Below are 22,853 nucleotides of genomic sequence, written 5' to 3'. Positions count from 1 at the left end.
TTATCACATCTGTATTTGTTTATGTCTTTACCTTTACCAGTGAGCTTTATATGTCATATGCGTTTGTGTCAGTTACAAACATTTTTTTCATTTTAACCTGAAATTCTCCATTTAGTATTCATGTAAGGCAGATCTAATCATGATGAATCCACTTTTGTTTATCTATGAAAGTATTTTTTTTAAATTGTGAGATAGTTTGATGAATATAGTATTTTTGGCTGACAGATTTTGTTTTTGTTTTTGTTTTTTCCTTTCAGTACTTTGAAAATACCATTCCACTCCTTGCTGGCCTGGAAAGTTTCTGCTAAGAAATCTGACAATAGTCTTAGGGAGTCTCCTTGTGCATTAAAATCACTTCTTGCTACTTCCAAAAAAAAAAAAATTTGACTTTTGGCCACTTGATTATGTATCTCTCTATGTATTTCTTTGCCTTCATTCTGATTTTTGCCCATTTGGTTTCTTGAATCTAGATGTCCATTTGTTAACCAAGATTTAGGTAGTTTTTCTTCATTATTTTCAAAAGTAATTATCAAAAGTAATTAAATAATTATCCAAAAATAAATAAAAATAATATCCACTGATACCCAGAGAGAAGTACCTGCCTAAGGCTGATCCTTAATCAGAACAGCTACAAAATACATTCCATCACCTTATAAAGCATTCTTGACATAACTAACTCCATCTTAGAGAAATACCCCATTTTATATTTCATAGGGGACTTTCCCAACAAGGATAAGATATTTTGCTTAATAAACAAATAGAATAAATAAAGACTACATCTAACCAGATAAGGTCACAAACAAGTACACTCTTCAACTATCAGTTCTCACCAGAAGACTTCATAACCATAAAAGAGCAAGTCTTTCGACAGCTAAAATGACGATCTTAACTGACACCATCTTACAGTCACTTGTGATAAGAACTCTTCAGCTTCTGCTGCCAAAGGCTCTGCCACCTCAAAGACTCTGGAATCTTCCTTGCAAGACCTAAGGACCGCCTGGCCCAGACCAGGACTCCTTTTGTCTTCACTTTCCATGGACTAGTTTGTTAATCCTTTCTCCAATCTCTTTCACTCTTGATGTTAATTCTTACTTTGTTTGTTGTGGAATGTTTAATCTACAACATTTGTATATTGATTAACTGTAGTATTATGTATGGTTCACAATATTGATTTACTTGTGGAGTGGCTTGACCTGTGTGCCCACAGCTCTGACTACCAAGTGAATAAAAAGTACTAAAAAAAATTTCCTCCTGGGAACTATATGTAGCTAGTGGCTTTTGTGATTAAACTAACATCAATAAAAGTCTGACATTGTAAAAAGACACAAACATGCATAGATCTGGTTATCTCTAACCTTAACACCTCTCATGACACCAACCAAGCTAAAAAATCTCAAGTAACAAACAACAGCAGAATACCACTGGCAAACCTATGAAGAGCCCAGTGAGACCTACCATACTTCCAGATTCCAGCACAAAATATATGGTAGCCCCTTACAGAATGGTGAAGGAATAATCTGAAAATTCATCCCACCACCAAGGCAATAAAAATAGTGGCAAAAATTGTCAATCTTTTTCAGAGCTTAGAAAATTAACCAAAGACTTAGGAAATCTGAGGAGGACTTAAAATAAACGTAGTCAAGCATGACTCTCTCTTGAGTATGTCTACACTCCCTTTTCTTGAGCGTGTACTTTTTGCTTTGCAATAAATCTCCTTACTTTCATGAGAAGAAAAAAAAGGTGAATCTTGGTAAGAACAAAAAACTTTGTGAAGTTTTAATCTTATTACCATCCTTCTTTCCCCAGCTTTATGATAATTTTAAAAACCAACAGTTTCACAATTAAAGTAACTATGAAAGGTTGTGGGCTAGCAGTTACTTAAAAGAGCATAATAGATTTGAAGCTACCTATAAACCCCATCCCTAAAGAACTGTAAGTATTTGACCTGTTTGGCAGTTCTCTGGTAAATCTATTAGGCTTTTCTTTATTTAGCCTGACTCAGAACTTACTCATGGAGAACAACCTTTCCCTATGGCATTTATAAAAAATAATCAGCAGCAGTTGTTTAAACCTGCAGCTAACCAAGCATGTACTTTAGTGGCCTCATCTGACAAAAAATATGTGTTCTAAATAATTCGTTTAGAAAAGACACTAAACAAACAGTCACAATAACAACAACAATAACAAAAAGAAGCCCTGGGAATGAAGTGAAATGACTTCCAGAGTTTTTTGTATATTATTTTCAAAGTTCAACTTTTTAATTAAAAATTATATGCACAGGTATAGGAAAGTATACGAGTAGAATTTACTTCTAAAAAATACGAGATATTATAATTGCTAGACAAACACTTTAAATCAGCTATTATAAATATGACCGTTGTGATGGTTAGTTCATGTATCAATTTGGCTAGGTTTAATATAAGTTATTTGATCAACACTAATCTTAAGCTATTTTGTAAATGTAGCTAATATTGACAATCAATTAACTTTACGTAAAGGAGATTATCCTTAATAATGTGTGTGAAACTCTTCTATTCAGTTGAAAATTCTTAAGCGCAAAGTTGCACCTCCAGACTGCAACATTAACTCCTGCCTGAGTTTCCAGCCTGCCAATTTGTCCTATAAATTTCAACCTCATCAGCCCCCAGAGTTACAGTGCATTTCTTCTTATATCCTTATATGCTATTAGTTCTGTTTCTCTAGAGAATCTTTAGAGATATAGACATAAAATTGAAAGTAACCATTGCCATGTCTATGGAATTAAGGCATAGTGTGAGAACAATGTCTAACCAAATAGAATACAAAAAAAATAGAATGGGCGTGTATGTGTGTGCATGTATATGATGTGTATATGTGTAAACATAATAAATTACATATACATAAAATACAACACAAATAATACATTCTAGAATTGAAAATTAGAGTAACTCAAATGAAGAATTCACTAGAGTGGTTGAACAGAAGATTTGATCTGGTAGAAGAACGTATTAGCAAATTTGAAAAAGGAACCATTGACATTATCTGCTGTAAGGAGCTGATGGGAAAAGAATAAAGAAAAATGAAAAAATTCTCAAAGGCCTGTGAAATAACATCAAGTCTACCAACATTCACATAATGAGATCTTAGAAGCTCAATGAACTCCAAATATGGAAAACTGACGCTAAAGATAAGGCATTCTACAGTGATAGAAGTGTCAATCTATCAAGAAGATCAACAGTTATAAAAAAATGCATCTCTCCACTGAGCTCCAAAATAAATAAAGCATAAAGTGGGAGAATTGAAAGACATAATAGATTATTCAATAATAGTAGTTAGAAACGTCACTTACTTTCAACAATTGATAGAATGACTATTCAGAAGATCAGCTAGAAAATAGAAGCCTTGGCCCGGTGCGGTGGCTCACGCCTGTAATCTCAGCACTTTGGGAGGCCAAGACAGGTGAATTACCTGAGGTCAGGAGTTCAGGACCATCCTGGCCAACATGGTGAAACCCTGTCTCTATTAAAGTATACAAAAACAAAAAAATACCCAGGAGTAGTGGCGGTGCCTGTAATCCCAGCTACTCGGGAGGCTGAGACAGGAGAATTGCTTGAACCTGGGAGGCAGAGGTTGCAGTGAGCCGAGACTGCACCACTGCACTCCAGCCTGGGTGACAAGAGCGAAATTCCATCTCAAAAAATAAATAAATAAATAAATAAATAAACAAATAAAAGAAAATAGAAGCCTTGATCAATATCATAAACCTAGTACATCTAACAGACATCTAAAAAATATTACATTCACAATAGCAGAATACACATTCTTCTCAAGGGCACATTAAAAATATTTGCACACATAGCTAACACCTTCCCTGCTCCCTTACATGGTCACTTGGTCTTAAAAGTACAAAATAGGGCTCAGTCATATGGCTTTTAATGTTAAAACTGAGAGCCAACGTTCACTGTATTATTAAGAGAACGAGTTTAGCACTGTTAAATGCTATCAGCTGGATGGCCAGTTAGTTGCTGGTTTGAGGATTTTTATTAAAATTTATATGTTTCAACCTGAAGATAAATAAATTTGCTAGCACTAAATTTCCACGAAGCCACTGCTTTCTGTCACACATTCCATTTGCTGATAGCTACTGGATGCATTAATATGCATCATTCTAGCTGTAGCTTCTGAGTTTATCATATGTATCAGTTGCAGCAGGGGGATGTACTCAATTTTTCACACTATTTGAACAAGTTTTGAATATTAAAGAACAGACACAAAGAAGGACCACACTACCGGAACTGCTGACAGGGCTTTGGGTCCAGTTAATTGCTGTAAACAGAATGGTTCCTAATACTCTTTTTAGTTATGTGTTTGCGGCTGCCAGCAGCATTCAATGGGTCCTTTACAAATTCTCTCTTTATCTCCGACTCCAGTTGATTGACATGTGAACCATGAGCTGGTGGTGTTTGAGGAAGTGCACTGGATTTCTATAAAGCTATGAATATTTTCTGAGCCAAACACAACCAGATCTAAATACTACAATTTCAACTGAAATTCTTTAACGTCGGAAAATCACTGGGCTGAAAAACCAGTCAAATATTTTAGTGTTCAGTTCATTCCTTCATATACTGAAAATGCATTCAGTGAGTACAAATTTTGTGGTGGAGGTTTTTTATTGCAATATTTACTAACAAATCTTTTAAATATTTACCCATTTACATTTTTGTTTGTTAAGAATATAAAATAAAGTTTCTATTTTGGTTTGGCCTCTAATTTTAATTATTTATATTAAGAAAATATTGGCATAATGCAATTTGTTTGTTTCTTCACTGATTATAAGTTACTAAAGCTATAAACAAGCCAATTACTACTAATATTGAGGAAATACTATAATTGTGATTTTTTTCAGAGAGGAGGTACAGTATTTCTGTTCTTTATCAGTAAAACATCCCAGACAATAATGTAAGTACTCTTCTCTCTCTCATCGCTGTCTCTCTCTCTTTTTATTCTATACCTCTGTGGTAGCTCACTCTACTTACAAGGGGAAGAAATTTTACCCATGAATAGTTCTGTGAAATATTGAAATAACACTATTTATAGGAATGGAATTAAAATACACTATATTATAAAGTTTATCCTAAAATTATCTCTCTTAAAATGGAAGAAATCTCTCATCTGAGAGATAGTAATTAAAATCTTTTTTCTCTGTTATAGATGCTTATTAAATCTTTCTAAAAAAGATTGTGACAGGGTTATAATCCAATATGAATTGCCAAGGGAAAGAATACATTAGACTTTATTTTACACTGTAGATTGCAACATTCTGCAGTGAATCTTCCCTTTGATAAGCAACTTCATAATACTTCTCAACTGCAATTGTACTTTTATATACTTTTTCACTTCCTTTGCAGAAGTGTAATTTTTATTTTTTGTGATATTTAATCTTTTCATAAATTGATTAAAGATGACATAGTTCTTAGGCATCAGCAGTGAATTTGGACAAGGACGATGAACAATACAGTCCAACCACCAATCAATATTTTCTTTTCTTTTTTTTAAAATAGATACAGGGTCACACTATGTTGCCCAAGCTAGTCTCAAACTCCCAGGTTCAAGTGATCCTCCTGCCTCGGCCTCCCAAAGTACTGGGATTACAGATGTGAGCCACTGTGCCCAGCTGGAGTCAATATTTTTTATTCTGAAAGAAGCATAGCCTCTTCAAAAGCATGACTTCTTGGTATAGGAATAGTTTGTTTCATTATAAATAGCATTGCATATTTTTTCATATTATTTGTTAATCCAGGGTTCATTCTTAGGTTTTCTTCCAGTCTTTGGGCTGAACAGAAAATATTAATTCTCTGAACTCTATTTACTGGGCCATGTGAAATTAATTTTAAAGTGGTAAGCTGAAAATTTTATGTAAACACAAACGAAGGATACAAAGACTTAAATTTAGGCCAATCGTGTCATGATCACTACATGATTTAAGGTTTCTGGTTAATAGCACAAGGTCTCAAGTTGATCATATCTGAAATAAGAGATAAGGAGAAAACGATCTCAAAAGGCTTTGTAGTCTAAAACTGTGATTTTTTTTAGCTAATATAGATGTGCAGTGTTATCTTTCTAAATGATATATTTCCTTGTAGACATAGCAATATTGGATAACATGTATTTGTTTGCCTTACTGTTCTATTGAAATGACAATAGAATATTCTTACAGATTTATTTTATAAGCTACTAATTTTTAAAGCATTGACAAAACAATGAGAATTTAGTTGAACATAACAGTGACAGAAGTTACTGCATGCTAAAAAGTAATGGCTCTGGTTATGCCTTGGCAAAACTTTTGGTACATATAACACTCATCTGTTATGATTTGGAAATCAGACTAAATGACTCTGGAGCAATGGATCTTGTTATCTAACCATCAGAATATTGGGACATAGTGGCTGTATCTACAGCTTTTGGTAACAGAGAAGACCTCTGAGAAGAATTAGACAATTGCAGAGAAAATGGAAAGGAATACACTTCTGTGAAGGGTAGCTCTCTGCATGTGGGCTATTATCTAAACTGACTAGGAGTCCACTAATTTGGTACATCAAAGGCTTGGAAAAGGCAATTGATTAAAAAAAATAATAAATAGGAAGGAAAATATTTTATCTTAGAGCCTTCTGGGAGGACCTCCAAAGAAATATTCTTGGCTATAACAGATGCAAGCAAAGAGGCAAAGATCCTATTATTTATTTGCCTTCTTATAATTTTGTCATGATTTTTTAAAATCTTCTTGTCAAGGCCTATGGTCTCAGATAGACTCAAGAAGACAAAGACCGAAAGGCCAAGAAAAGACGCCTTTAAATAAAAAAGAATATTTAAGTTTAAAAATTATGATCAGACGTTTTGGCTCTGCTTATTTTACTATAGAACTTACCCTGAAACAAATCAACTGGATTCTTTTAAAGTTTTAACAGAAAATTCACTACCAAGAAATCTGCAATCCTAGCCTAACAATACTTGCGATGATTTAACCTATACTCTAAACACAAAAGCCTAAACTGGCAGGAAGTAGGCTAAAAATCCCCTGCAGGCTTTTTAGGTGGAATCTTTTATTGCAGCATTCTGCTTTCAATTCGTATAATAAAATTAGCCAAAAACTAAACTGGATAGAAAATTCACATATATATTAGGATTTATATATATTACAGGTAAATATTATGGGCTATATTAAATTATATTAAAACCATGACTCACAATTTGTGAAAAAAATGAAGTTTTTATATATACTTTTTATATACGAAAATCAATTCCGGGTGAATGAAACAGCTCACAAGAGTATACACACATACACAGACACCAGCACTTACATGTATAGTAGTCTATGTTTGTAGATATATACAATTAAAGATATTAATATATCGTATAGCTATAGACATTTAAACAATATTTTTGGCCTTGATAAACAAGAAGATGAACCATCCAGAATTTATAAAGAAAGGATTGATGGGTTTAATTATATAAATTAAATCAACATTTAGGTGGCAAAGATAATAAAAGCATTTAGAAAAACAAGACATCCTGAAAAAAAAAAAGACTGGAATAGTTTATTTGCAATATTTATTACAAATAATAAATTGGAACACAATTATATAAATTTTTATTTCAAAACAATAAGGGTTCAGTCCCACAGAATAAATGGGGGCAAGTGTTATGAACTGTCATTAACTATGGACATGAGTCAGTTAATATAAGAAGTAATACAATGACCCATAAACTAAACAAACATAGTAAAAGTGTTCAATATCTCAAATGATCTCTGAAATTCAAATTAAGAAACCTGTGAAATACCATTAAACCAATTAAAAAATACTTGATAATTAGCAAGGTTATGAGAAAACACTCATTCCATAGACAATTGCTGAAAGTTTACATGGAATAGCCCTTTCAGATGGCTTGGCTACCAAATATAAAATGCATATCATTTTATCCACCAATTACATGTTTTCTATTTATCAGAAATACTGGCACCAAAATATAAAGTTATGTGTTCAAGAACATCCATTGCAGCATTTTATAACATAGAGAATGTTTGGAACAGAGTAATATCTATTATGAGGAAAAATTTTCAGGAATATTCTGCTGTACTTAAAAAAGTGATAGACCTACTTTTCATACAGTGGAAGAGTTCCAAAATATAATTCCATTTGTGTAAAATCAAAATCCAGGATAAAAATATGAGTATGTGGTACTTAGAGAAATATCTGTGAGGATGGTAGTTTCTGAGGTGTGTCATGGTACTTCGTGGAGACATTTTAATATAGAATGCATAAATGAGTACTGTTTGGATATTTTAACAATAATAATTATAATATTAATTTTCTAAAATATCAAAGAAACAGCTTTTCTTTTGTGGATTGTACTATTGCTATATGATGACAATTTATTTTGAGGTTTAATATGCATTGGCAGGGGTTTTGAAGAGTATTTATTTCATATGTTTCTAAAAATAACTCTAAAATAATAATTTCAAATATAATCTGTTTAGCTGCCTGAGGCAAAGTCTTTATCTCTTCATGTTCATTACAATAGATTAACTTGGCATGTATATATTTTGAAGAGCTGGAATTTGAAAAGAACTAAAGATTCCTAAAACTGTGGGACAAATTGCATGATTATTTTTCATGAATAATAAAACATCTGCAGAATCACACAAATAATGTCTACAAAATAACATGAACAACAAAACATCTGTGGAATACAAAGCTTCATTACTTAAGTAGACAACAGAATATTACATTCTACTCTTATTTAATTAGCTTATATGCTTATAAGTAAATATTTAACCTGTTGAGATCTTAATTTTTGTCACTATCAAATGAAATTATAGACTAGACAATACCTACATTCTATTATGGCTCTTGTTTCATATTTGTTCCATTTATTTTTTAAAATCCCAGTTAGAAAACCTAATAGCCTCCCAAAAAGCATAGTCACATTTCTTTCCTGTGTTGCGAAAAAAGAAAAAAAAATATTGAACAGGGATTAATAAAAGATATACACCTAAGAGTTCCACAACTGAGAGTTAAGGCGTAGGAATATTTTAAATTTAACTTTAGAAGCAGGGCACTGTGGCTCCCCCGTGTAATCTCAGCACTTTGGGAGGCTGAGGTGTGGGAGGATCTCTTGAGCCCAGGAGTTCGAGTCTAGGCAACATGGCAAAAACCCTTCTCGACAAAAAATACAAAAATTAGCTGGGTGTGGTGGTGTGTACCTGTGGTCCCAGCTACTCTGAAGGCTAACTAAAACATACACTATTCCAACTATGCAGATACAAATAATCTAAAATTCTAATACTACCATGAGGAAGATTCATGTGACAACTATATGACTAGTAGTGTATATATAGTCGGCCCTCTGTAAACGTGAGTCCTACATCTATGGATTCAACCAAGTGTGGATTGAAAATATTTGAGGGAAAAAAGGATGATTGCATCTACACAGAATATGTACAGACTTTTTTCTTTATTATTATTCTCTAAACAATGAGGCATAACAACTATTTATATAGCACGTACATAGTATTAGGTACTATAAGTAATCTAGAGATGATTTAATGTATATGCAAGAATGTGCATAGGTTATATGCAAATACTACACCATTTTATATGAAGGAGTTGATCATCCACGAATTGCTATATCCACGGGGCGCCCTGGAACCAACACCACACAGATACTGACAGTCAACTGTACAAAGTGTTAAAGAACTTAAGAACTATTATGTTTGCATTTGAATTTAGCATCTACCAATAATGAAGTAACATTAGAAAACTTGCTTTAAATCTATGGCCTCAGTTGTCTCATATAAACAATCAGAAAATAGCATAAGCATAGTTATAAGTTTTTGTGTGTAGATTAAATTAGTTAATATATGTAAGTTCTTAGAAGAGTTTCTCAAACATATTAAACATTCAACAAAAATGTCACTTCTCATTGTCATTCTGTAATAGAAGTTTCCAGATTTTTTCTGACTTGAGAAAATTTTCTTTTCTTCCTTGGGGGTAGATTTAGTTTAAATATTTTGATGTACTTTTTTTAGTATTACTTCAAACAATGAAGACACGTAACAGAAAACAAAATCTTGGTAAGTTTCCCTTAGGAAAACAATACAAATTATAAAATTGTGCCTTTTATATGTTTTCCTCATATCCATAACATCCTGAGAAAGTAGTGATTTCTGCTTGCTCCTTTCAAACAACTACTCCAGCTTCTCCTGAAAAAAAGAAATACCTATATATAATGTATTGTCATTATATATAATGTATATATACACATTATATATGTATTAATGTAATTAATATATTGAGATATATTCACACATATGTATAGTAAATACATATACATATGTGTTGGTAAAATACTGCATGTGTATATATACAAGTATAGGTATATATGTGCATATAGAGGCGTGTGTGCATGTGCATGTGCACACACTGTCAGTATCCCTTCGACTCTTTTTGGTTCATTGTCTTTTAAACAATGGCTCTTTCTCTCCCACTAGTTCATTTAAGATTTCAACATCTGCCTAAATGTCTAAACCTGTTCCTGAATGCGTGTGTATGATTTTTAATTTTTGTGGGGCTTTTCTATGATTCCAGTACATTAAATTATATGATTTGGCCACTCATTTTTATGTTAGTTCTAAGAAGTATTTCTTCCCTAATTCGGCCACCCGTTCTCAAATGACTGTATATTTTATCAATAAAAATGATCATTTCAGTCTCAATTAGTCTTCAACTCTTATTTCTCCAGTTTAAATACTTTATTGTCTTTTTTACTTATTTTATAGCAATAAATTATATTCTCCACACCTTTTAACTTATACCTGATGAAAATTGTAATGAGGATCAGAAGACATGTATTTCAATGGCACCTAATAACAAATTATAAAAGATGCTGTTGTTTTGTTTTCATGTGAGCACTACCTGCCTCCCTGGTTTTTCCCACTAGGCTGCGAACAAGGATTGTAACTGTCATGAGTATTTCCTCCTTCTTTTGTTAAAAACATGTTTGTGCCTCTATACACTTGTACTGAGAAAATATGCTCATTTTATTTCCTTTCTCCTTTATCATGTGACTTAAGATTTATTGACTTCATATCAGCATTTAAGTATTGTTAACTTTATGTAATAGTATTTGGGTTGGGGATTTAGTATGTTTCTGATTGTATGAAGGATAGTTGTATTATGTTAGGCATAATTATGACCTTATTGTTGTCTTTATTTGAAGATTATGCATGATCTCAGAAGATGTGTATATGTTCAAGTAGACAAGAGGTGGACTTGTGATAGTTAACACTGAGTGTCAACTTGATTGGATTGAAGGATACAAAGTATTGATCCTGGGTGTGTCTGTGAGGGTGTTGCCAAAGGAGATTAACATTTGAGTCAGTGGGCTGGAAAAGGCAGACCCAGCCTTAATCTGGGTGAGCACCATCTAATCAGGTGCCAGCGCAGCTAGAATGAAAAACAGGCAGAAAAATGTGAAAAGAGAGATTGGCCTAGCCTCCCAGCCTACATCTTTCTCCCATGCTGGATGATTCCTGCCCTGGAACATCAGACTCCAAGTTCTTCAGTTTTGGAACTTGGACTAGCTCTCCTTGCTCCTCAGCCTGTAAATGGCCTTTTGTGGGATCTTGTGATCATGTGAGTTAATACCTGATAAACCCCACTTTATATGTCTATCTATTTATCTATTTCATTAGTTCTGTCCCTCTAGAGAACCCTAATACAAACAGCAAACAGGAAAAAGGAACAAAAAGAACAGTAGAAAACAACTAAGATTATAGTTTATTTAAATCGAATAATATCAATTGTTGCATTAAAGCAAATGGTCTAAAAATCCACATAAAGTGCAGGGATTGGCAGGTCATATAAAATAACAAGGTCTAAGGCTATGCTTTAAAACCACTTTAAATAGAAAATATAGATAAATTGGAAGTAAATGGAAAAATATGTATCATGCTATAATTAGTTAAAAGATAGCTAAAGTACTTATGCTATTACATACTATTATTAGAAAAAGTAGAACCCAGCAAAATTAATCTTATCGGAAATGAAAAAAATACACAAAATTGCCAATTTATGGGAGCTTCAAAATACACACAGGAAAAAACTGATAGAAATAGCCAATTCTTGAATTATTTTTGGAGACTTTACGAATCCTCTTTCAATACTAAATAAGACAAATAGAGATAAGATCAGTAAGAGTCTAAATTATCTGAATAGAACTATCAACTAACATAACCTTACCTATATTTATGTAACATTTCCATTCAAAATAGATTGCTTGTTATCTTCAGGTACACAGAACCTTCAGCTAGATAGAAAATATTCTGGACCGTAGAAAAACTACCGACAAACTTAAAACAATTAAAAGAATAAATAATAAAAGCATGTTCTCTGGGAAATGGAATTAAACCAAAAAATCAATAAAAGAGAATTCCCAGATATTTGGAAGTAAAACAACGTAATCTTTAACTACCATAACTCAGATAGCAAATGGAGTGAAGTTTGAAAACGTTTTAATTTGAATTTAAACTGAAACCCATCATATGTAAAAATGTGTTGGCTACAGTTAGAGCCGTGCTTAGGAAAATCAGTAGCCCCAGAGCTCATATTCACAACTAAGAAAGTCTCTTTATTTCTGAGTTTTCTGTTCTGTTGTGCTGGTCTATGTGTCTGTTTTTATACAGATATTGCGGTGCTTTGGTTACTACAGCTTTGTATTACAGTTTGAAGTTGGATAATGTAATGCTTCCAGCTTTGTTTTTCGTTTTTTGTTTTTGTTTTTTTTTTTTTGCTTAGGATTGCCTTGGCGATTCAGGTACTTTTCTGGTTTTATATACATTTTTAAATAGTTTTTTTTTCTAGTTCTGTGAAGAATGGCATTATTCGTTTAATAGGAATAGCATTGAATCTATAAATTTCTTTAGGTAATATGGCCATCTTAATAATATTGATTCTTCCTATCTATTAGCATGGAATGTTTTTTCAATTTGCTTGAGTAATCTCTGATTTCTTTGAGCAGTGTTTTGTAATTCTCATTGTGGAGATCTTTCACCTCCCTGTTTAGCTGTATTCCTAGTATTTTATTCTTTTTGTGACTACTGTGAGTGGGATTGGGTTGTTGAGTTGACTCTCAGCTTAGATACTGTTGGTGTATAGGAATGCTAGTAATTTTTGTACATTGACTTTGTATCTTGAAACTTTGCTGAGCTTGCTTATCAGATCAAGGAGCTTTGGGGCAGCAACTATGGGGTTTTCTGGGTAGAGAATCATATCCTCTGCAAAAAGGGATAGTTTGACGTCCTCTCTTCCTATTTTGATGCCATTTATGTTTCTCTTGTCTAATTGCTCTGGCTAGGACTTCCAGTACTATGTTGAACAGGAGTGGTGAGAGAGGGCATCTTTATGTTTTTCCAGATTTCAAGGGGAATACTTCCAGCTTTTGCTCATTTAGTAGGTTGTTGGCTGTGTTTTTCCCTCGATGCCTTTTTTATTTTGAAGTATGTTTCTTCAAAGCCTAGGTTGCTGAGGGTTTTTAACAAGAAGCGATGTTGAATTTTATTGAAAGTATTTTCATCATCTATTGAGATGATCATGTGATTTTTGTTTTCAGTTCTGTTGATGTAATTAATTACATTTGTTGATTTGTGTATGTTGAACCCTCCTTGCATCCCAGGGATAAAGCCTACTTAATTATGGTGGATTTGTTTTTTTGATATGCTGCTGGATTCTGTTTGTTCGTATTTTGTTGAAGATTTTTGCATCTATGTTCATCAAGGATATTTTCTTTTTTGTTGTATCTCTGCCAGATTTTGGTATCAGGATGATGCTGACATCATTGAATGAGTTAGGGAGTTCTTTCTGTTCAATTTTTTGGAATTGTTTTAATAGAGATGATACCGGCTCTTTTTTACACATCTGGTAGAATTCAGCTGTGAATCCATCCAGTCCTGGGGTTTTTCTGCTTGGTAGGCTTTTTCCTACTGATTCAGCTTTGGAACAATTATTGTTCTGTTCAGAGATTCAATTTCTTCCTTTTTCAGTCTTGGGAGGTTCTATGTTTCCAGGAATGTATCAATTTCTTCCAAGTTTTCTAATTTGTGTGCATGGAAATGTTCACTGTAGTCTCTTAGGGCTTTTCTGTGAGGTCACTGGTAACATCCCTTTTGTAATTTCTATGTAGTTTCTTTGTAGTTTCTATGAGGTCACTGGTAACATCCCCTTTGTAATTTCTCATTGCGTTTATTTGGATCTTCTCTATTTTTATCTCTATTAGTCTAGCTAGCAGTCTATCTATCTTATTTATTCTTCAAAAACTAAATTCCTGACTTTGTTTTCTAATTTTTTTTGCATCTCTATCACTTTCAGTTCACCTTTGATATTGGTTATTTCTTGTCTTCTGCCAGCTCTGGGATTGGTTTGCTCTTCTTTCTCTAGTTCTTCCAGGTGTCATGTTAATTTGTGGACTTTAGATCCTTCTAACATTTAGAATTGAGTGTTTAGCACTATACACTTCCCTCTTACTACTGTTTTAGCTGTGTCCCAGTGATTCTGGTATGTTGTATTTTTGTTCTCATTGTTTTCAAAAAGTTTCTTGATTTCTGCCATAATTTCGTTATTTATCTAGGTGATTCAAGAATATGTTGTTTAATTTCCATGTAATCGTATGGTTTTCAGCAGTTTTCTTAGTTTTGATTTCTATTTTTATTGTGTTGTGGCCTGAGAGTGTGGATAATACAATTTTTTGTTTTTGTTTTGTTTTTTGAATTTGCTTTGGATTGTTTTATAGCCAATTGTGTGATCAATTTTACATGTGCCCTGTGCAGATTAGAAGAGTGTATATTCTGTTGTTTTTAGGTAGAGAGTTCCATAGATGACCAATTAGTTTCATTTGGTCACGGGTTGAGTTCAGGTCCTTAATATCTTTGTTTTCTGCCTTGATGACCTAATTGTAAGTAGGGTGTTGAAGTCTCTCACTATTATTGTGTGGTTATTACATCTCTTCATAGGTCTCTAAGAACTTTCTTTATAAATCTGGGTGTTTCTGTGTTATATGTGCATATATGGTTAGGATAGTTAGGTCTTATTGAATTGAATTCTTTCCCATTATGTAATGCCCTTCTTTGTCTTTTTTGGTCATTCTTGGTTTATGGTCTGTTTTGTCTGAAATTAAAATAACAATCCCAGCCTGTTTCTGTTTTCCGTTTGTTTGGTAGATTTGTCTCCATCTCTTTACTCTGAGCCTATGGGTGTCCTTGCATGTGAGATGGGTCTCCTGAAGACAACATACTATTGGGTCTTTTCTTTCAGCTCTTGTATTGTTTTATTGCAATCCTTACATTTCTTGGATTGGATTTTGACTTTCTCCTAAATCTTGGTTATCTTTGTTTCCTATCCATATTCGGAATTCTATTTCTGTAATTTCAGCCATTTCAGCCCGGTTAAAAGCCCTCGTTGGTGAACTAGTGTGGTCATTTGGAAGAAAGAAGACTCTCTGGGTTTTGAGTTATCAGAATTTTTCTTTTTATTATTGTTATTATTATTATTTATTTTAAGTTCCGGGGTACATTTGCAGGATGTGCAGTTACATAGGTAATTGTGTGCCATGGTGGTTAGCTGAACCTATCAACCCATCACCTTGGTTTTTAAGCCCAGCATGCATTAGCTGTGTTTCCTAATGCTCTCCCTCCCCCACACCCCATGTCAGCCCCAGTGTGTGTTGTTTCCCTCCATGTGCCCATGTGTTCTCATCATTCAGCTCCCACTTATAAGTGAGAACATGTGGTGTTTGGTTTTCTGTCTCTGTGTTAGTTTGCTGAGGATAATGTCTTTCAGCTTCATCTATGTTCCTGCAAATGACATGATCTCATTCTTTTTTATGGCTGCATAGAATTCCATGGTGTATACTGTGAACCCCCAAAACCTGAGGGAGGTCTCATTTAATTTAGAAAGTTTATTTTGCCAAATTTGAGGACATTCGCCTGTGACACAGCCTCAGGAGGTCCTGATGATATGTGCTCAAGGTGGTCAGAGAAGAGTTTGGTTTTATACATTTTAGGGAGACATAGGACATCAATTAACATATGTCAGATGAACATTGGTTCAGTCTGGAAAGGCGAGACAACTTGAAGCAAAGACAGGATGATTCAAAGCTGGGAGGGGGCTTCCAGGTCATAGGTAGATAAGAGACAAATGATTGTACTCTTTTGAATTTCAGATTAGCCTTTCCAAAGGAAGCAATCAGATATACATTTATCTCAGTGAGCAGAGGGGTGACTTTGAGTAGAATTGGAGGCAGGTTTGCTCTAATCAGTTCCCAGCATGACTTTTTCCTTTAGTTTAGTGATTTTGTGGGTCCTAAGATTTATTTTTCCCTCACAGTATATACTACTTTTTCTTTATCAAGTCTATTATTGACAGGCATTTGAGTTGATTTCATATATTTGATATTGTGAATAGTGCTACAATGAACATATCTGTGCATGTATCTTTACAATAGAATTATTTATATTTCTTTGGGTATATACCCAGTAATGGGATTGCTGGGTCAAATGGTATTTCTGGTTCTAATTCTCTGAGGAATAGCCACATTGTTTTCCACAGTGGTTGAACTAATTTATATTCCTACCAACAGTGTAAAAGCATTCCTATTTCTCTGAACCGCTCCAGCATCTATTGTTTCTTAACTTTTTAATAATCACCATTCTGAATGGCATGAGATGTGAGATGGTATCTCATTGTGGTTTTAATTTGCATTGCTCTAATGATCAGTGATGTTGAGGTTTTTTTCATGTTTATTGGCCACATGAATGACTTCTTTTGAGAATATCTGTTCATGTCTTTTGCTCACTTTTTAATGGAGTTGTTTTTTTCTTGTGAATTTGTTTAAGTTCCTTGTAGATTCTGGGTATTAGATCTTTGTCAGGTGGATACATTGGAAAAATTTGTCCTGCTCTGTAGGTTGCCTGTTCACTCTGTTGATAGTTTATTTTGCTGTGCAGAAGCTCCTTAGTTTAATTCGGCCTCATTTGTCAGTTTTTGCTTTCATTGAAATTGCTTCTGGCAATTTCGTCATGAAATTTTTGCCCATGCCTATATCCTGAATGGTATTGCCTACATTTTCTTCTGGGGTTTTTATAGTTTCGGATTTTACATTTAAGCCTTTTCTCCGTCTTGGGTTAATTTTTGTAGAAGGTGTAAGGAAGGGGTCCAGTTTCATTTTTTTCCATATAGTTAGCCAGTGCTACCAGCACCATTTATTAAGTAGGAAATCCTTTCCCCATTGCTTGTTTTTGTCAGGTTTGTCAAAGATCAGATGCTTGTAGATGTGCAGTCTTATTTCTGAGTTTTCTATTCTGTTCCATTGGCCTGTTTGTCTGTTTTTGTACCAGTACCATGCTGTTTTGGCTACTGGAGCCTTGTATTATAGTTTGAAGTCAGGTAATGTGGTGCCTCTAGCTTTGTTCTTTTTGCTTAGAATTGTCTTGGCTATATGGGCTCTTTTGTGGTTCCATATGAATTTTAAAATAGTTTCTGCTAATTCTGTGAAGTATGTCAATGGTAGTTTAATGGAAGTAGCACTGAATCTATAAATTACTTTGGGCAGTATGGCCATTTTCATGAAATTGATTCTTCCTATCCATAAGCGTAGAAAGTTTTTTCATTTCTGTGTGTCCTCTCTGATTTCCTTGAGGGGTAGTTTGTAGTTCTCTTTAAAGAGGTCCTTCACTTCCCTTGTTAGCTGTATTCGTAGGTATTATATTCTCTTTGTAGCAATTGTTAATGGGAGTTCATTCATGATTTGGCTGTCCGCTTGTCTGTTGTTGGTGTATAGGAATGCTTGTGACTTTTGCAAATTGATGTTGTATCCTGAGATTTTGCTGAAGTTGCTTATCAGCTTAAGAAGCTTTTGGGCTGAGATGACAGGCTTATCTACATATAGGATTATGTCATCTGCAAACAAGGACAAATTGACTTCTCACTTCCTATTTGAATACACTTTATTTCTTTCTCTTGCCTGGTTGCCCTGGCCAGAACTTCCAATACTATGCTGTATAGGAGGGGTGAGACAGGGCATCCTTGTCTTGTGCTGGTTTTCAAAGGGAATGCTTTGAGCTTTTGCCCATTCAGTATGATATTGACTGTGAGTTTGTCATAAATGTCTCTTATTATTTTGAGGTATGTTCCTTCAATACCCAGCTTATTGAGAGTTTTTAACATGAAGGAATGTTGAATTTTATCAAAGGCCTTTCTGCGTCTATTGAGATAATCATGTGGGTTTTGTCTTTAGTTCTGTTTATGTGAAGAATTACATTTATTGATTTGTATATGTTGAAACAACCTTGCATCCCGGGGATGCAGCCTACTTGATTGTGGTAAATAAGCTTTTTGATGTGCTTTTGGATTCAGTTTACCAGTATTTTGTTGAGAATTTTTGCATCAATATTCATCAGGGATATTGGCCTGAAGTTTTCCTTTTTTTGTTGTTTCTCAGTCCACTCTGGGTATCAGAATAATGCTGGCCTCATAAAATAAGTTAGGGATGAGTCCCTCCTTTTCAATTGTTTGGAATCATTTACGAAGAAAGGGTATCGGCTCCTCTTTGTGTTTCTGGTAGAATTTTGCTGTAAATTCATTTGGTCCTGGGCTTCTTTTGGTTGGTAAGCTATTTATTACTCCCTCAATTTCAGTAATTGATATTGGTCTATTCAGGGATTCAACTTCTTCAGTCTTGGGAGGGTGTATGTTTCCAGAAATTTATCCATTTCTTCTAGATTTTCTAGTTTATTTGCATAGAGTGCTTATAGTATTCTCTGATAGGCGTTTGCATTTCTGTGGGATCAGTCGTGATAGCCGCTTCATTATTTTTTACTTTATCTATTGATTCTTCTGTCTTTTCTTCTTTATTAGTCTAGCTAGCAGTCTATCGATTTTATTAATCATCTCCAAACACAGTTCCAGCCTTCATTGACTCTTTTAAGGCTTTGTTTTTGTGTGTGTGTGTGTGTTTATCTCCTTCAGTTCTATTTTGATCTTGGTTATTTCTTGCCTTTTGCTAGATTTAGGGTTTCTTTGCTCTTGATTCTCGAATTCTTTTAGTTGTGATGTTGAGATGTTGATTTGAGATCTTTCTAGCTTTTTGATGTGGGCATTTAGTCCTATAAATTTTCCTGTTCGCAATGCTTTATCTGTGTCCCAGAAATTCTGGTGTGTTGTCTCTGTTCTCATTAGTTTAAAATAACTTCTTGATTTCTGCCTTAATTTCATTATTTACCCAGGAGTGACTCAGCAGCAGGTTGTTCAATTTTCATGTAGCCGAGTGAGTTTCTTAATGTTGAGTTCTAATTTGATTGCACTGTGGTATGAGAGACTGTTCATTATTATTTCAGTTCCTTTTCATTTGCTGAGGAGTGATTAACTTCCAATTATGTGATCAATTTTAGAGTAAGTTCCACGTGGTGACAAGAAGAATGTATATTCTGCTGTTTTGGGATGGAGAGCTCTGTAGACACCTATTAGCTCCACTTGACCCAGAGCTGAGTTCAGGTTTTGAATGTCTTTGTTAATTTTCTAATATTGACAGTGGGGTGTTAAAATCTCCCATTATTATTGTGTGGGATTCTAAGTCTCTTTGTAGGTCTCTAAGAACTTGTTTTGTAAATCTGGGTGCTGCTGTATTGGGTGCATATATATTTATGATAGTTAGCTCTTCCTGTTGAATTGACTGCTTTACCATTATGTAAAGCCCATCTTTGTCTTTTGTGATCTTTGTTGGTTTAAAGTCTGTTTTGTCAGAAACTAATGATGCAACACCTGTTTTTTTTTTTCCATTTACTTGATAAATTTTCCTCCATTCCTTTATTTTGAGTCTATGTGTGTCTTTGTTTTTGAGATGGGTCTTTTGAATACATCACACTGACGGTTCTTGACCCTTTATCCAGATTGCCATCCTGTACCTTTTAATTGGGTCATTTAGTCCATTTATGTTTAAGGTTAATATTATTATGTTTGAATTTAATCCTGTCATCATGATGCTAGATGCTAGCTGGTTATTTTGCAGACTTGTTTAGGCAGTTGCTTCATATTGTCCCTGGTCTGTGTACTTCAATGTGTTTTTATAGTGGCTGGACTATTTTTCCTTTCCACATTTAGTGCTTCCTTCAGGAGCTCTTGCAAGGCAGGCCTGATGATGATGAATTCCCTCAGCATTTGCTTGTCTGAAAAAGATTTTATTTATCTTTGCTTATAAAGCTTAGTTTGGCCAGATATGAAATTTTGGGTCAGAAATTCTTTTCTTTAGGAATGTTAAATATTGGTCCCTAATCTCTTCTGGCTTGTAGGGTTTCTGCTGAGAGGTCTGCTGTTAGTCTGATGGGCTTCCCTTTGTAGGTGCCTCGGTCTTTCTTTCTGGCTGCCCTCAAAACTTTTTCCTTCATTTCGACATGCAGAATCTGATGATTACGTGTTTTGGGGTTGGTCTTCTCGTGGAGTATCTTACTGGGGTTCTCTGGATTTCCTGAATTTGGACGTTGGTTTGTCTTTCTAGGTTGGGGAAGTTCTGGATGATATCCTAAAGTACGTTTTTCAAGTTTGTTCCATTCTTCCCATCTTGTTAAGATACCCTGGTTAGTTGTAGGTTTGTTTTTTTTACATAATCCCATAGTTCACAGAGGTTTTGTTCATTCCTTTTCATTCTTGTTTCTCTAATCTCGTCTGCTTGCCTTATTTCAGCAAGATTGTCTCCAAGCTCTGACGTCCTTTCTTCCACTTGGTCTATTTAGCTATTGATACTTGTGTTTACATTGTGAAGTTCTCATGGTGTGTTTTTCAGCTCCATCAGGTCATTTATGTTCCTCTGTAAACTACTTTTTCTGGTTAACCATTCCTGTAATGTTTTATCATGGTTCTTAGCTTCTTCGCATTGGATTAGAATATACTCCTTCAGCTCAGCAAAGTTTGTTATAACCCAGTTTCTGAAGCTTGCTTCTGTCAGTTCATCCATCTCAGCCTTTACCCAGTTCCGTGCACTCACTGGAGATTTGTTGCAGTCATTTGGAGAAGTGACACTCTGGATTTCTGAGTTTTCACCTTTTTTGCATTGATTCTTTCTCATCTTCATGGGTTTACCTTTGATCTTTGAGACTGCTGACCATTGGATTGTGTTTTTTGTGTGGTATTTTTCATTGTTGTTGTTGTTGTTGCTTTCTGTTTGTTTTTCTTTCAGCAGTCAGGCCACTGTTCTGTATGGCTGCTGTGGTTTGCTGAGGGACCACTCCAGATTCTATCGCCTGGGTCCCTCCTGCACCTGGAGGTATCACCAGTGGAGGCTACAGAATAGCCAAGATGGCGACCTGCTTCTTCTTCTGGGAGCTCTGTCCCAGAGGGAAACGGACCTGATGCCGGCTGGAACACTCCTGCATGAGGTGTCTGGAGACCCACATTGCGAGTTCTCACCCAGTCAGGAGGAATGAGTTCAGGAACCCACTTAAATAAGCAGTCTGGTTGCCCCTTGGTGGAGCAGGTGTGCGTTACTGGAGGAATACCCCTCATCTGAGCTGCCCTGACTCTCCCAAGCTGGCAGGCAGAAAAGACAAAGACTGCTGACCCCAGATACCACAGCCGCCTCTTTTTCTTGGGGCTCTTCCCAGGGATATCAAAGTTCTGTTCATAAATCTCTGGATGGGGATGCTGAAAATCCCACAGGGAGGCTCTTCCTGGTGAGGAGGAATGGGTTGGGAAACTGGTTAAAGAAACAGTCTGGCCACGAACTGTCACAGCTACTGTGCTGCGCTGTGGGGAATTGCTCCTGGCCCAAACCACTCAGTCTTACTGGTACCAGTGGCAGGGGCAAACAGCTGACTGGAACTGCAGTGATGGCAGCCACCCTACCTCCCACCGGAACTTTGTCTTCTTAGGTGGTCTCCAGCCTGCTGTGCTGGCCAGTGGGGATTCCAAGCAAGTGGGTTTTAGCCTGTGGGGTTCCATGGAAAGGGGCCCACTGAGTGAGGCTTCTTGGCTCCCTGGTTTCAGCCCCCTTTCCATGAGAGTGGATGGATCTTCTACCTCACCACAGTTCCCAGGGCTAGAGTATGCTAAGACTCCTGTGTCTCAGTGCCTGCTCAAGTGGCGCCCGTGTGCTCCTGATCTACAGGTTGCAAAAATCTGTGGGAAAAGCATGGTTTCCAGGGCAGGATAGGACAATCCCTCCCAGGCCCTTTGGCTGGGGGAGGGAGCTCCTTTTGTTCCATAAACTCCCAGGTGTTTCCTTGCTCCAGTTTGCTTTTCCTCACTCTCTGTGGGTCGTGCCAATTGCCTAGTCAGTCTCATTGAGATAACCTGGGTACCTCAATTGACGATGCAGAATTCACTCACCATTTTCGTTCTTCTCCGTGGGAGCCACAGACCGGAGCTGTTTCCATTCGGCCATCTCGGATGCTACATCTTTTTTAAGGTATCAGAGTTCTTGTTCTATTTCTTTCTCATCTGTATGGGCTGATGATCTTTTAGCTATGTTTTGAGAACAGTTAGCTGACTTTTTTTCTAGATGTTTTCAAAGGGCTGCGGCTTTGTGTGAGGCCTTTGTTTGTAGCTGAATTTTTGTCCTTGGTTTCATGGGGTGTGTGTTAACAAAATACCTTCAGTATTGAGGTTTTGGCTGTTATCCTGCAGATGGCATTTAAGCATAATGGCTAAGTGGGCACTTTAGCCATGTGGCTCCTCTGTATTTTCTCACAATGGGAGGCGTGCTCCTTCTCAGTGTTCTGACACTGTGGGTTCCTCTCCTACTTGAGTGCTAGCTACAGATCTTGGTTTGGCCCT

Source organism: Hylobates moloch, unplaced genomic scaffold (genome assembly GCF_009828535.3).
Source record: "Hylobates moloch isolate HMO894 unplaced genomic scaffold, HMol_V3 SCAFFOLD_15, whole genome shotgun sequence".
Classification (NCBI taxonomy): Eukaryota; Metazoa; Chordata; class Mammalia; order Primates; family Hylobatidae; genus Hylobates; species Hylobates moloch.
This window is presented reverse-complemented; position numbering follows the sequence as displayed.